This window comes from Epinephelus fuscoguttatus, linkage group LG23 (genome assembly GCF_011397635.1).
Source record: "Epinephelus fuscoguttatus linkage group LG23, E.fuscoguttatus.final_Chr_v1".
Taxonomy (NCBI): Eukaryota; Metazoa; Chordata; class Actinopteri; order Perciformes; family Serranidae; genus Epinephelus; species Epinephelus fuscoguttatus.
Window position 1 is genome coordinate 7,612,314 of NC_064774.1, and position 13,395 is coordinate 7,625,708.

Below are 13,395 nucleotides of genomic sequence, written 5' to 3' on the forward strand. Positions count from 1 at the left end.
ATTTGTTAAAAATAGATAATTAAGTTATTTTTAATCAGACAAACTCACTTGAAGGAAATGGCCTGTTAGCTAAGCTAGCACACTGTCATAAGGTCTCTCCGAAATCCACCGCAAAAGTTCAATTTTTTTTAACGTACTCGAGGCAAATTCTCGACCGAAGTATTACAGAGGGGAGGAGATTCACAGGCACATATCACAGAGATTCCCATAGGAATGAACGGACTTCCTGTTCACATACATACTTTCACAAGACTGTAGGTCCCAATGAATGCTCCTGACTTCTTTTAATGTGTGTTGATTTTGACATTTGTTTAATCGGCCCGTGGTGGTGGTGGTGGTGGGTCGGGGGGGTACCTTTTTTTTATCCAGGGAATCAGCGCCAAAGTTTAAAATCAGAAATAAACCTTGAGACAGAAAAGGGACAGACATTTCATGCCATAAAAAATGTTCTTGGGCAATATCAGGTCTGGTGTAATAAAGACAGAGCTCATTCCTGTTTCCACTCCTTTCTGTCCCCATCTCTCTCTTTTCCCTACGTCCCCCTCTGTCCTCCACCTCTCCTTCCCTCTCTGCCCTTCATCCCCCCTTCTCTTTATCACTCCGCTCATAAAACCTGCTCATCCAGAAAGAACAGACTAGAGGAGGATGGGGGAGAGAGAGAGAGGGACAGAGGGGGAGGAAGAGAGAAATGAATGAGGGATAAAGACAAGGGGAGAAGGGAAAGAGGAAAGATGAAGGGATGGAAAGACCGAGAGAGACTTAAGAGCAGAGACAGTTAAGAGCACAGCGGTATTTGCGATGGTAAAATTTAAGGCTCAGATCAATTAATTAAAATGAAATTGGCACGTGAATGGATTCGCTCACAGTTTTGTGTTGAATCCAACTTTGGTGAACTTTGACACGCAAATTAGCGCCATTGACTGATTTTAAACCGTCTCGCTTGTGCCGACCTTTCAAAGAACTGAGAGCCAGAGAGTCCTGATTTAAAGAAGCTATCACTTTAACCGTGACGCACCATTTAATTTCATATAATCTGCTTAGCTGGAGTTTAAACTACTCCACAAGAAAGGCCTCGTTTGCTGTGCAGTTGTGAGACTGGTACAAGTATTGGAAAAACTTGGTTAAAGACACAATATTCTGGAAATTACTTCCCTGTTTGGTTCAGTTCAATCAAACTCAAGTTTGTTTGCCCCCTACGTGCGGTTCGTTTGGGCAGGTGTGAACACAGCAATCACACTCAGATGTGCACCAAAAAACAACCGTACCGAGACCACCTCTTCAAGAAGGTCTCGGTCCGAAGATATTCTGGCAATCCTTATTTTCACTGTCATAAGATAGGGGGCGCTGTTAGACATCTTGTGAAATAGGAAGGAAGAAGAAGATCCGCTGGAAACCGGAAGATGTGGCAGCTTGTAAACTGTACGAAAATGCCGGCGCCGATGGAAAGGTTTACGGCTGTGCAAGCCATGGAGATGTTGATGGACTCGGACTGCGACAATTCCTGTTTTGATGAACATTCTGAAGCAAAAGGGTTTAGTGGGACAACACGGGATCTTCATGGTGGTGACAGTGACACACGGACAAGACGACCACAGAGGAGACGGAGACAACAGAACACTGAACGATCACTGAACATGGCAGTTCTTCTCCTCACTGACTTGGTCAATCCATGTGAAATCTGGCACAGTGGTAGAGGGTCATGGGAGGATGCCAATGAAGCAATATTACATCAATTGGCCAAAGGGGGGCTCTATAGAAACAGATTGAAATGGCAAACTTTGAATGGGCATATCTCATGCCCCGTATGTCGTAGAGACATGAAACTTTGCACAGAGATGCCTCTCCTCATGAGGAACACATTTGCCTCAAGAACCCATAACTTCCGGTTTATAGATTTTCTGCCATTTTGAATTTTTTGAAAAACACTTCAAATGGATCTCTTCCTAGGAAGTTTGAGCGATCTGCATGAAACTGGGTGAACATAATCTAGGGACCAATATCTAAAGTTCCCTCTTGGCAAAAGTTGGAAAACTTACTAAAACTGAGCTTCTATAAGGCAATGAATATTGCGGAGGGCGTGGCTCATCACATAAAGGTGTATAACATCTCAAGGGTTTCACCCATCACCACGCAACTTTGTAGGCATATGACCACACATAATCTGAGGGGACCCCTCCATTATTGAGCCCATCAAACAAAATGGGGGCGCTAGAGAGCTCATTTCTTATCTAGGCCTAACTGCCATATGGATTTTTACTAAACTTGGTAGATATGTAGAACAGGATGCCTCAAGGTGACTGGAGAAATTTAACTCTAATTGGCAACTGGGTGGCGCTATAACAACAGAAAAATGCTTTAAAAATGGTTAAAATGCGACCGATCGCTGTGGCTCCCCCTGTGGACCAATGTTTGTTTGTTTTTTCTAATGTTTGGTATGACTAAGTCATGGTATGGTATGCTGTACTCAATGGGTATGGACTAGTTTCCACATGAATTAACGAACAGTTAAGTTAATCACATTCATCCAGGCAATGAATGACGATCTGCTCAACCCAGTCTCACTCCGGAGTCATCACGTGCAGCAGCGCCCCCTATATTATAACAGTGAAAATATGGATTGCCGTAATATCTCGTCAACAGTTAATAATCCTCCAGGACTGTAACATGCTCATGTTTAATCCAAACAATGTGTCATGTGACTGCAGTTGGTTCAGATCCAGGTCGGAACACCTTCTCACCACAAACGAACCGCACCAGAGTTCGTTCGTAACCGGACCGAGACCACCTCTTCAAGAAGGTCTCAGTCCGGTTGTTTACGTGCACACGTGAGAGTGACTGCTGTGTTCACACCTGCCCAAACGAACCGCGCTGAGGGGGCAAACGAACTTGAGTTCAGTTGAACCGAACCAAGCAGCGCAGGTGTGAAAGCACCCTTAAAGTTAGGTTGTTATTAGACAGCTCACCAGTTACAGTAGGTCGCCAGGCAGCCCCACACGTTGTCACCATAAACCACAAATTTCAGGAGTTTGCACTGGTGATTTTTTGGCCTGAGTGGGCACTGAGAGAGAGTGAAAAGGAGGGAGAGAGTGGAGGCAGAAAGACAGACATAAAAAGAGAGATTAAGTGAGAGGGAGCAGGTCTCAAGGTGACTAGTCATTGTCCTAATTCCTCTTTTAAAACAGCTAAAGAGGCCAAAAACACAACTCTCTCCCCCCCGTTCTTCCATCTCTCGCTCATCATCTCTCCTCTTCTCCTCTCCATCTATTCCTCCTATCTTCACTAAAAGAGGCTAAAAGCATCACCCGTCTCCTCCCACTCTCTCTCTCTCTCTATCCCCCGTTTTTTTTTATATTTAACTCGTTCTCTTTCAGCATTTACATCCCTTCATCCCGGTGCCACCCTCTCCCTCTCTGTTCCTGTCGTCTTTGCCAGCAGCGATGTCTTCAAACTCTGATTGATGATGGTTGCCGTCGGTTACCGTTGTGTCCTGCTTTCTGTTTTTACCAAAATACTCTCTTTCTTTCTCTCTTCTCTCTCTCCCCCTCTCTCTCCATCCTCTCAAAACTTTTTCAACTTTTTCTTTTTTTTCTGTTAAAAACTGCTGATGTGAAAGTCAAACCCCCCCGCTGGGTCACAAGTGTGTGTGTGTGTGTGTGTGTGTGTGTGTGTGTGTGTGTGTGTGTGTGTTCAAAGTAGTGCAAGGACTTTCCTTTATCCACAACAAATACTTGTTAATATATCAATAATGCTGAACGTGTAGTTAAATGTGAAGATATGATTATGTTTTATCCATTTTTATCATTATGATTTCTATGGGTAGCCTACTAATAAATGTATTCTATATATTAGACAGTATAAACATTAATATCCTAAAATATATCACTGAAACATTTATCTCTCAATTTTTGCACGATATTATGAATTCTATTGTCTTTACAAAAATCTAAATTTCCCACTCAGACTCTTTGAGTGTCATAAATTCTGCCAAAGTGTATTCATTCATACTAGCTTTTAAAATATGCCAAATATTTGAATGCCATTTCAAAACAGTAAGAACATACTGACAAAGTATCTCAAATCACACGAACAGGAACTTGTATGCTGAAGGACAAACTGATTTTTTTCTTCAAAAAAATATAGAATTAAATTTTAAAAAATTATAAAAAATTAAAATATAATTTTAAGTTTTAGTTTTCTTTCTTTCTTTTTTCAGATTTTTTTATAACTAAAGACAGGAATAAGTAAATAAATATGGAACTAAATAAAAACAAAAAATGAATTAACAAATGCTGAAATAAATAAATACATGACGAAATAAAGAAATAAAGGTTAGGCAGATGTGAGGCCGTCCTACCTCACTGACATACAGTGACATACACAAAAACATAGACATACATTTAAAAAAGTAAAATAAATAAAGAGATGATATATATGTCCTTATATGCATTTATATATTTAGTCCTTTTTTATTTCAACATCTGTTTATTTATTATTGTATTATTTGTATTCATGCATTTATCACCATTTATTTACAGATTTTATTTTAACATTTATTTATTTATTTATTTATTTATTCATTTATCTATCTTTTTATTCCTGTATGTTTTTATTTTGTATGTATTTACTCCTGTATTTATTTATTTATTTCTATATCTATTTACGTACTGCTGTATTTAATTATTTTTGTATTTATACCTGTATTTATTTAAATTTGTATGTATTAACTCCTGCATTTATTTATACTTTTATTAATTTATTTATTCCTTTATTTATTTATCTTTTTATTCCTGTATTTTTTTATTTTGTATATATTTACTCTTGTACTTATTGATACATTTATTAATTTATTTATTCCTGTATTTATTTCTTTTTGTATTTATTGACTCCTGTATCTATACATTTATCTATACATTCATTCATTCATTCATTCATTCGGCACTTTTTGTCCAGACATCTGCATCAAAGTTAACATCTCTGATTTTTCATTTATTTATTTATTTTTCTGTTGTGTTTATTTACCGCTGTTTCCAAACTAGACAACAACCAAACCAACTTTCGGTGCATCTCGCTGGCTTCAGATCAGTTAGAGCAAAATCACAACTGCTCCTGAACAGAAATCAACAAAACACGGACACAGTAAACAACTTTTGGGACGACGGTTTGGAAACAGTAGATTGATATTAATGTTGGAATCTGTTGACACTGAATTGATTTGTTATTTAAAAGTATAAGCCAGGGTCGTTTTCCTCTCTTGTCCTTTCAACCTCACTTTTCCCTCTCCTTTTTCCTCCCTCCATTCTTCCTTGATAGATAGATAGATAGATAGATAGATAGATAAATAGTGTGGTTGGTTCATTAATGGGGAGCTTTATTGAATGTGTTTTTTAATGTTTATTTCATTATTAACATATAATCAGTACCATCAATCACTGTGACAGCCACCTATTGTCAGCCTGGCTGTCACACCGCGTCGCTGTGTGTGCGTGTGTGTGTGTGTGTGTCGTAGAGTGAGAGGCATAAATAAAGAGAGAGATAGAGGCGGTGGGTGTGCATTTGACGCAATTTCAACAAGGTGTGTAAAATCAATAGCCCTCGTCTTAAGGCGAAGGACAGTGGGAGCAGCTCAAGGAGACGAGGGAAGGAGGGGTAAAAGGAAGGAAGGAAGGATTTTAAGACGTGAAGAAGAACGGAGCTAGAAAACCTGAAAAATATTACAGATAAGGGTGGGCTGATGAAAGAACAAAAGGCAAACACAGAGAAAAGGAAATCACTGCTCTGCTCAACTCTGTAGCACAAACACAAACAGCAGTGTTGTAAAGGTCAGAGGTCACAAACTGCGTATAACTTCCACGCTAACACACGGACACCTAAAAGAGCTGCAGCGCTTCAGTAAAGTTTATGTCTTTCAACATATTAACATTATTACATCACAGACACCGTTTATAATGCTGCGCCTCGATAAAGAGAGCAACATTTTTATGCTAATAACTCACCTTGTGTTGCTGCCGCTTTTGAGCGACAGCGGCAGAATCAAATTAGCAAATGTTAGTATGCTAACACAACTCCTTTAGATCCTCCATTATGAAGAAACAACTTTGTTTGCTAGCTTGATGCTAATGGCAGTACTCAGCAGGTTGACAAAGTGCCTCTGCTGTTTCACACCATTATTTCCCCCTTATACTCTGTGTGGTAATGTCCCTAGAGGAAATATTAAAAAGGCCGGGGTGTTGTTGCCCGACAGTTGTCTATGGCAACAGCTAACTCTGTGTTTCTATTGGTCAAAGTGACAGCTGTGATGGGAACAGTCGTGAACGATAAAAAGAAAATCAAACATGTTAGGGCTCATTTATGCTCAACGTTAAATACGGATTAGACAAAATGAACCTAATCGAGTGAAAGTATAAGGGCCCATTTATGCTCCCTTTACGTACAAAAATGTATACGTCCATTTCAAACGATGTTACCGTCACTGCCCACATACTTCCATGCGCCCTTTACGTTATCATGGATGTTAACCAATATATCCACCAGGAGACAGCCCAGCGTCAAAAGTTTATGACAACAACAAACTCAAAAACAAACATGGCGACTGTGGAGGAGATATTGATAATGTACCTCTTGCATAAAAGACAAAAACAGAGGCAGCATTGTAGGAGGCGGTGGTCGGTGAGGCCGTTAAATACATCGTGACTGGAGGACGGAGAATTCTTTTCTCTAGTACTGCCGATGAGAGAATTTGAATTGTTATTTCTTCTTCGTGTCTCACTAGAGCTACGTATCGGGTAGTGACAGCAACACTGCCCCCATGGTTCCCGGTGGTACTGCTCCGTTTGGCCCGTATCCGTAAGCTTTATGGAAATGTGCAGAAATACGAACGAAATGAACGCAGAGCACAGACAGAAGGCTCCGTCTGTATCTGGATCCGTATTTAACGTTGAGCATAAATGAGCCCTAACATCGGCAGTACTAGAGAAAAGAATTCTCCGTCCTCCAGTCACGATGTATTTAACGGCCTCACCGACTCACCGTTCTGATTCACCCACCTCCTACAACGCTGCCTCTGTTTTTGTCTTTTATGCAAGAGGTACATTATCAATATCTCCTCCACAGTCGCCATGTTTGTTTTTGAGTTTGTTGTTGTCATAAACTTTTGACGCTGGGCTGCCTCCTGGTGGATATATTGGTTAACATCCATGCCAACGTAAAGGGCGCATGGAAGTATGTGGGCAGTGACGGTAACATCGTTTGAAATGGACGTATACATTTTTGTACGTAAAGGGAGCATAAATGGGCCCTTATACTTTCACTCGATTAGGTTCATTTTGTCTACCCAGTTAAACAAATATAGAGGTTTTTCTTTTCAGACAAAGAGATTAGGAGATGTTGTTTTACCTTGACATGTTTCGACTGTCAACTTCAGAAGCATAATGCGTCGTGATGTGTCTCTATTAGCTGGTGTGTCCTTGAAGGCATGACCAGCCTGGCAATCTGACAAATCTGCCAGGCCGGAAAAGAAAGAAAACAACAAATTCAAACATTGGATCAAGGAGGCCATAGAGATCAGGAGGCCGGCCAGGGACACGCGCATGCTGTCACACACCTTGGACTCTCTCCTCCAAAGAACACTGGGCGGCAGGGGGCGTGACCAGTCTGGCAATCCGATTTGCCAGACTGGTCACGCCTCCGGGATACTACCAGCTGATAAAGACACGTCATGATGCACATCAGATGACGCTTCTGAAGAAGACTGAAGTGACAGTCGAAACATGTCCAGGTAAACTACATCTCCTTAAAATCTCATTGTCTAAAAAAAGAAACTTTCTACACTGAATCTAATTTGAGTAGACAAAATGAACCTGTTTACACTGTCCCAGACGTGGCGTCGGTTGACGTCTACTATGACACACTACACGTCATGAAACGATGGATTATTATATAAACTGTGACACTTGTCGTCGCTCACCATCCGAGCCGACGCTGTACGTCGCTGCTTGGGCAATAATCGGGCTGATATCGCGTAGTGTGAGCCAGGCATTACTGATACTACTCTTTCTCAGACCTTCAACTCAAGCCATTGTGTTGCCCCGCCCAAAATATATAATTTAATAATTAAATAAAAATTGTAAACATGCGGGCGACTAGTCGACTAATGGCCCTAAATGATGGCCAGTTGGGGGCAGCCCTACGATTGAAAGATAATACGTTTCCATTACCCTTAGAAATGCGCAAAATCTAAATAGCGCAATCAAAAACAGTTTTGCAAAACCTCTCAAATATCGCTAAAAAGTTCTTAAGCTCTCATGAGGCATTTTTCAGATGTGTCGATACAGATGTATGTCGCAGAAGTGTAATGGAAACACTTTTAGCACATTAACACGTCACATGACCCCACTACGTCACCGGATATGTTCTTTTCCATCCGGTTTACGACGGCTGCCATATAACCAAAACAAACGTTACGTGTGGCACGGTACGTGTGGACAGAGGAAACCGCTATCATCCGCTGCCATCGCCTTTTGTTAAAAATGGTCAAGGCAACAGTAGTAGATGCAACCAAAACAACATTGCCAACATCAATATGCTTACGGAGTAGACTCTGGACGTCCATTTTTTTTTTTACGAGAATTATGCAATCCCGCAAGACGGAGCTTTACGAGAATTACAGCTTAGATATCAAACATCTTTCAATGGAAACGCCTGCAATCTGCAATTGTGCTTCATCAAAATTGTCTAAATATCGCATTTATTTTGCACAAAAAACTGTAATGGAAACACGATTACTGACAGATGGAAAAACAGTTAACCCAGGAGCACTCTATTCAAACTTGTTAAAATGTATGTTTTAATGTGTTTTGCCATCTTTAGTAACACAGTATCAGTGGCATGTACGTCTCCTCAGTCCCTGTAATAACTTGATATATGTAGAGTCAACACTTAACTGTGATTCAGGTAAAAATAAATCTTGTGTCTGGAGTGTTCCTGGTTCAAATCCCAGCTGGAAAACAAATCAAAAGCCGAGTGTTTGATGGGAAAACTGTTCAACTAATATTGAAATACCCCTGAGCAAAGCGCCAGACCCCCTTCGCCGCAGTGAAACAGCGTGTTGGGAAAAGAGTCAATCATGAACTGGTTAAGAAGTGAACATTAAACAAAAAACGAAAAAGAAAATCAGAGAGAGAATTACCTTCAATCGAAAGAATCAAACCCAAAGCTGGTTGTTGTTTTTGGGGAGGAGGAGGAGGAGGAGGAGGAGGTGGAGGAGGAGGAGGAGGAGGATGAGGGGGGTGCCCGGGGTCCCCAGGTGGTGCTGCAGTTTTCATTTCCTAAAAAATAATAAAAAAATAAAATCAACGGGGACAGGGAAATGGCACAGGAAGAGTGAAAGCATTTGGACGAGGGCTCCGTTTTTAAATTTGACTCGGAAAACTTTATTGATCCGAGTGCCAAGCGGAATTACGGAAACGAACCCCGGAGCTTTGAAGAGAAGTTTCACTGTCGTTATCGTAAGCCCCTATAATCCATCATATCTGGGAATCAAATTAACATATATTTACACGAACACACACACACACTTAAACGCAAGCACTCACATAATTTCTCCGTCTCTTCCACACACACACACACACACTCACACCAAGAGGCCAAATCATTAGTTGTAGGTTAATTAGTGTTATAATTAATAACCCAGCAGACATGTGTATGTGTGTGTGAGTGTGCGCGTGTGGGGTGGGTGTGTATGTGTAACGAGGGGTCGGGAGTTAAATCATATTAATTTCAACATTGATTAAGCAATAAAAAAGACTTTTAACTAGCGGGGGTGTATATCACTTCACCACACAGGCATCGCAATTTAAATCTATGTATTAATTAAAATGTGTGTGTGAATGTGTGTGTCGCAGAGCTTGACGCCGAGGTTTCCAGAGCGAGGAAGGGATCAACACTCTTTAGCGGAGATAAAGAGAGGGAGAGATTTGAAGGGGAGTGATAGCAAAACATGGATGTAATTCAGAGAAAAGGAGCAGAAACAGAAGAAGAAGAGGGGAGCGGGATCGAGGGAATGTGTGAGAGGTATAGATAAAATGAAAAAAGAGAAGGGGAGGACGGAGGGGGAGGAAGGGGGGAGGAGAGACTGACTGCTGTGTGATTGGATAAGCGCCAGTGACTCTTTGAAATTGCGATCGCCTCAGATATGCATTTCAACGTATAGCTTAACTTTTCTCATATAGATAACAGCTTCGTTAGCCGAAAAACTTTGCCGGTTGCCAACTTGAAAGCCGCGGCGCGAGGCGTTTCCGCTTTAATTCCGCAGTCAGGCTCTTTGGTGATTGATCTGCTTTGAAGGAGGTTTTTAAGGAGTCGGATGTAAAAAAAAAAAAAAAAAAAAAAGGAGAGACGGGGTGGAGTGACGTTTTTATGGCGGCGAAAACTTGGGACGGGTTCACGTGGCAACAACTCTGAGGCGCGGAGGTTTCTCAGAGCACGGGCTGGGACGCAACAAAGGTGGAAAATAATTGAGTCCTAACAGCATTGTTGAAGTGCTGGAGTGAGTTACTGGCTGTGTTAGGCTGCCAAGGCTTTCCCCAAGACCCTGCAAGGCCTCACTGAAGGTAAGCTCAATAAAACACTGCAGGCTGGAAGGTTAAACCTGCAGCAGGTGAGTCTTATCGGCCAGGATCACAAAGTAAGGCTGCAGCCGCAGAAAGCTGCATCTTTTAAACTAATTTTAAACACAGTTTTGCCCAGCTTTAAATAGGTAGGGGATACTAATCAAGATGGCGGCTTAAGAACAGAAATAAAGATGCGTATAAAACTGTTTTCACCAGGACAGATAAAGTGTATACAAAGAAGACAGAAAAGGCGAAAGAAGGGGGAAGAATTCAAATGAACCCTTTTAAATACAGACAGAACAGCGCTGTCTACACTGTCCAACACGTCCTTACAGAGACATGATCACATCACTCCAGTTTTAACGTCTTTATGCTGACTCTGAGGTCTTTGTCTGTTCCAGAGGCTGGGAATTAAACAGACTGAGTGTTTGCTGTCAGGGCCCCGAGACTCTGGAACCATCGGGTTGGCCGAGTCAGTGATCTGATTTAAGTCCCGTCTTAAAACATACTTTTGTCCTTCCTGATTTTACTTGAGTCATAAGTTCATTTAAACTGACTTTATTCCCTCTGTTGTTTTATACACCAAAGTGTTTTATCAGTTCTTTAAAAAGTTGTTGTTTTCATGTCTTGTCGGTTTTCATTTTTGACATGTAAGGTTTTTGCTAGCCGTTTTTGCTTTGCCACACGCCTCGCGCTTCTCAGCTCAAGGCAGCTGGTGTTTTTCTTAGAGCGCTCTGAACTCCTTGAGTTGAAATGACTTCAACTCAGAGCAGAAGCACCCCACGTCATCTCTTTTGTTGTCATCTTTTTTTCCCATTGTACAATCGGATGATTCGAGAGGCGGGCCTTCTGTGGTGGTCACGACAACAGGTTTACAGTTGGTAAACAATGGAGGAGAAACTGGTGGTCCATCGTCCATCGTCAAACGTCCATCATGGAGGTGAAGCTCCTGGACCAACTGGTGGTACTCCCCTTGACCCACCCTCTCTTTTAGGGTCTCATGAATCCACACAGATCTCTGTTTATCTGTGCCCAGCAAACAATGATGGGGTGGTTGCCTGACAACAAAAAGGCACAGCCAGCATTTTGTTTTTTACTAGTGGCATTCAAGTTTTTTTAAAACATTAATTTAAGTGGATGTTATATTTAGAATATTTCCACAGCTCTACTTTGCCTTCAGACGGGTCTTTACAACAGGAAGCTGACGCCGTTACGATATGCTCCAGTTAAAGCCACCACACTCCACTGACAAAAAAAATTTAATTTTACCTCACAGAACACGACTCACTGGTTTTCCGCCACACCTTTATTGGTTAGTTTGTTTGTGTTATTGTGTGACTTTCAGAACTGACTAAACTGTGCCGGTTCTCTTGTCTGCTTAGATCAATAACACAAGCTCAGTTGGGAAAGACGCTCAGTGGCGTCCTCTGTATGTATATTTGTATTTTAGTCAGGACCACTTTAGTCAAAAAAACTTTATTTCCATTTGCAGTATTATATTCGGCAGTATGGCTCCGTTCTGGGGCCTCTCTGCCTTTCCTAGGCCTACACAGAATGCCTTGGGCAGAGAGAGAAAACCTTCCTGCCCTTCCATGCTCCTACATGGAAAGCCTCAGGCAGGGAGAGCAAACCTTCCTGCCCTTCCATACGCCTACATGGGAAACCTAAGCCAGGGAGAGCAAACCCTCCTGCCGTTCCATGTGCCTACATGGAAAGCCCAAGGCAGAGATAGCACACCTCTCTGCCCTTCCATGTGCCTACATGGAAAGCGCAAGGCAGAGAGAGCAGCAGCAAAGACCCCCCAGGAACAGAACAGAGCAGCATCAATGACAAACAGAAATGACACTGATAAGTCAGACACAGCATGAAAAGGAGGAGCTGGGGTGGAGGCAGGTTGCAGAGCAGCTTGCAGAGGAAGCAGCAACAGTAGGCAGGCCAGAGCAGTTTAAATAGGTGCTCTGAATGAGATTTGAAAATTGGTCGCATAGACAGGAATCATGTGATCTATCAGCTGACACCCTTCATCAATCAGCTGATTGGGCTGTTTGAGATCAGCTGATGTAGCTGTGATGTGAGCTGAGCTTGACATTGTGTCCTGCCCAAACTAATGCTATGCTCAATTTAAATGTCCTGTTCCTGTTGCTGGAATGTGTTATATATAAAACCTTGCGTTATGTGATGCTAACGCTAATGCTAACTGCAGCACTGCCATACCTTTAAAAGCAGTAAAATAAAACACAAACCCTCACTGCACAAGGGAAAAAAAAAACATTAAGTCAGATTTTAACACACACGAACACTCTGCAGATCTCTCTCTCTCTCTCCTTCTCTCTCTCACACACACACACACACACACACACACACACACACACACACGCACACACACACAGTCACCGCAGGGTGTTGGAGGGAAAAATGATGAGAAGATCAATCATCAGCTGTCAACTGTGGCTAATAGAGTATGAGAACAACATATTAACTATACTGGTTAGATTAACACTCACTCACTCTCACTCTCACTCACTCTCACTCTCTCTCTCTCTCACACACACACACACACACACACATACACAAATACAATGTTAACTATTGATCAGTTGATTAGTTTAACAGTCGAAACTTGTGCAATATACCCTTTTCTACTGCATGAACACACAAAATAACTGACTGGGCAACATACAAACACACACATTAACACAACTGCAAAGATACACAAAAAAATGTTTCATACCTGGGACTCTGTTTCTCTTGGCTGTGTGTCTTTGGTGGTAAACAGATTGATCTCCAC